The sequence below is a fragment of the Cajanus cajan genome, chromosome 3 (assembly GCF_000230855.2).
Source record: "Cajanus cajan strain Asha chromosome 3, NIPB_CcT2T_4, whole genome shotgun sequence".
Taxonomy (NCBI): domain Eukaryota; kingdom Viridiplantae; phylum Streptophyta; class Magnoliopsida; order Fabales; family Fabaceae; genus Cajanus; species Cajanus cajan.
In genome coordinates this window covers 10,701,523-10,705,597 of record NC_138519.1, presented here as the reverse complement: position 1 = coordinate 10,705,597, position 4,075 = coordinate 10,701,523, and positions in this window count along the sequence as shown.

The window sequence follows — 4,075 nt, the reverse complement described above, 5'->3', positions numbered from 1 at the left end:
TGTTTAAATCAAGTTCCACCACCGATTATAAGATTGAAGCAAAAAAGAGTGAGATAATCTACAGAAATGTCAAACAACATACCAACCAATTTTTACGATTTTCGTGATCTGAAGTAAAAAAGAGGGCGTGTACGAGACAGGAAACTATGCTAAGGATCACACGATGCAGCTGTAAGTTGGCTCCTTTCTCATTTTTAATCTTGAATATTTAAAATAAGGACGTGGACATGTATAAAATTTTGGCGTCTAAGGCTTCGCCCACAAATTACATCTCTTTCAAGAAATTTTAGTGATAATTTCCATTTTCTTGTAATGATCCTAAATGACATGCAATCTACTTAACTCAAGCAACTTAGCCATGAATCATATTTTTAATGATGATTCAACTACATGCAACTCAAAATGTAGTAATGATTTGAGTTATAGTTTCCCTTATCTCGATTTCGAGCTTTTAGAGAAAGAAGAAGAAAAAGAAGTATAAAAAAAATGACAAAAAAATATGAAGAAGAAACATAATACTGAAAGTGAAATTATATTTCTCTCTATTGTTGGTACGCACAGAAACAAGGCTTATATATACAGCCAAAGAAAATAATGACTCCTAGCCTATCCAATTCTCACATGAGAATCAGCAAAACCACTAATTTATGTACAACTGTCCAAATAATCAAAATAAAAAATATGCATCAAAACTGCAAAACATAAATCACAAAGAATATTGTACAGCTAGCTTCCTTCTAGAATACAAGCATCTGTATCTAGAGCTATCAAAGTGGACTCTGCCTGGTGAGCCAACTTGGCCCACCACGGGTTCGAGCTGGGCTAGTTTGAAAAAATTAAAAAATTCAGTACGAACCAATTTTGAACCCGGTTCACTAACAAGCTGACTCATCCGGGTTTGAACTAGTGGTGAGTCGAGCTGACTCACCAACCTGTGATTAAAAAAATGCAATAATTATTGGGCCAAGGTGCAGGTGCAACCCAACATGAGATAGGGTTTCAAGTTAACTTTCAACTTCAAAATAATTTTATAGCCCCTTACGCAGTTACGCCTCACCAGTCACCGTAAGCAACAATGTAGCCAACTCCAGCCACCCTCTCACGCTCACTCATCACACCACGCCACCACTTGCATGGTCGCACCTCATGCTCACACTTAAGGCACGGTGGGGCACACACCACACCGCCACCGCACCACCATGCGCCACGCGCCACTACGCGCGCCGCGAGCCATCACGCACGTCACCACCCTGGGCCACCTCACATCATACATGTTGTTTGGGGGCCACCCCGCAGTCTCACACCGTACACCATCTACGAAGGTAAGCTTTTTTGTCATTCCTTGAGTATGAACCTGAATCGTGATACTCTAATAGTTCATACTCCATAGACACCTTTTTGAGTTCTTTTCATTAAATTTGTGGTTGTATTACTATTGGCCTTTGTTAGCTGTGTTGGCAAAAAAGAATTTAATATTAATTAAATTTGTTGGTTGTGTTGGCTAAAGCTGAATAAGTGAATCTTGATATGGTTGAATCCTAATAAATTTCTTTTGAATGTTGGCTAAATTTGTTACTATTGGCTTTGTTTCCTGTGTTGGCTAATTTTTTTTAATATTAATTAAATTTGTTGGTTGTGAGGTTGTGTTGGTTGAATCAGTGAATCAGTGTAATATTTGACAAGCTAAATTTCTATTTGTTACTAATTGTGTTATATATATTTAGGGTTTTACAGAACAAAATGAGATATGAAACTGTAGATGAACAATGTGTTAATAATAATTTGAATGAATCTTTTCCATCAATTGTAAAAGAGATTGAAAATGAGGGTATTGATGCTGATAGAGAAAGTAAGAGACCTAGGGTTACTACTTCTAAAGTTTGGGATCATTTCACAAAAATTAGTATAAAATATGGTAAAGAAAAGGCGAAATGTAATGCATGTGGTGCTGAGTAAGTTGTTGGTGAGACAAAAAAAAAACTTCAACAATGTTGCATCATTTGTCAAAGCGTGTGGTGCTAAAAAAATAAAAGATAATGATGTGGGGAAAATGATAATTGATCATGCTGGGAAGTTAAGGTCTAGGGAAATTGACCAAAAAGTTGTAGATGATCTTATTTCAATGGCTATTAGGTTGCCATATAATTTTGTTGAATATAAGTGGATTAGAGAATTGCTTATTATCTAAATCCAGAAGTAAGAATTCCAAGTAGGAATACATTCGTGTCTAATATTTTAAAGAAATTTCATGAACACAAAGAGAGGGTGAAAGTTGCAATGCATAAATCTCATAACCGAATTTGTTCGACATTTGATTGTTGGACTTCTATAACTCAACAAGGGTATATTTGTTTGACTGCTCATTTTGTTGATGCTAATTGGAAGTGAATAGCAAGATTATTGTCTATTGTTAAATGGAACCTCCACACATTGGTCATGATTTGGCACAAAAATATTTTGCTTTGTTGCTTGATTGGGGAATAGATAGGAAAAATATTTTCTATCAAATTAGACAATGCTAGTGCCAATGAGGTATTGCAAAAAATTTTGAGTGAGCAATTGAAATTGCAAAATAATTTGGTATGCAATGGTGATTACTTTCATATAAGGTGTAGTGCACATATCTTGAATATTATTGTACAAAAAGGCTTTAGGGTGGCTTTTGATGCTTTGCACAAGATTAGAGAGAGTATTAAGCATGTGAGAGGATCGGAGGCAAGAAAAATTGCATTTAAAGAATGTGTTATTCAAGTGAGGGGTATTGATACAAAAGTAGGTTTGAGAATGGATGTTGCTACTAGGTGGAATTCTACCTATCTTATGCTTGAAAGTGCAATCAGATATCGTAGTGCCTTTGGAAGCTTGGTTATTCGTGATAGAGCTTATGTTCATTGTCCATCAAATGACCAATGGAAAAGGGCTGAAAAATGTGAGTTCTTGAAGCCATCTTTTGTCATGAATAATTTGATTTCAAGTTCATCTTATCCAACTTCTAATCGTTACTTCATGCAAGTTTGGAAAATTGAATATTGCGGGAAAATTCCAAAAGTGATGATCCGACAATTAAAGACATGGCATTGAATATGATGAACAAGTTTAGTATGTATTGGGATCATTATTGTGACATTCTTGCTATTGGAGCTATTCTTGATCAACGAATGAAGTTTGAAGCTATTTGGTTCTGTTATTCAAAGATTGATCTTTCTACATGTGAAGAAAAGATTAATATTTTAAAGGAGAAGATGTACAAGTTGTCTGAAAAATATATGTCAAATTACATTCAAATGAGTCAAATACTTCAAGTTCTCAAATTTTCCCTCCAACACAAGTTGCTTCTTTAATGAATGAAGGGCAAGTGATGGATGCATTTGATGTAAGTTTTTAATTCTCAAAATTTTCAACACATAGAAACATATGAAGATGAAACAAAATACTGAAAATGAAATTGTATTTCTCTCTATTAATTGCTGATATGCATATATAGAAACAAGGCTTATATATACAACCAAAAAAAAATAATGATGCCTAGCCTAACCAATTCTGATATGAGAATCAGCAAAACCACTAATTTATGTACAGTTGTCCAAAATAATCAGAATAAAAAATATGCACAAAAACTGCAAAACAAAATGCACGAAGAATATTGTACAACTAGTTTCCTTCTAGAATACGAGCATCTGTATCCTCTGATAAGAAGAGAACAAAGAATTTTGAAAGCTCCAACTACTTAAAAGAAGGAAAGAAGGAGAGTGAAGAAGAAGCAACTCCGTACTTCTAAGGTAGCACCCCACCACTACCACAACTTGTTTTTCCTCTTTCCCGATTCAGTCACGGAAAAGGAAGGAGCTTCAACAACGAAACTCTCAAACACTCTGAAATTTGTGAAGAGAAAAGAAACACAAAAGAGAGTGTTACATCAATGATATTGTTAATTGTTAATAATAATAATATTAGGCAACAATGACAACCATAAAAATTAAGAGTGACAATAATAATTTCATAAAATAATATTTAATTAAATTATAATCTCAATAATAAAACTTTTCATTATGATATAAAGACTATCATCGAAAAT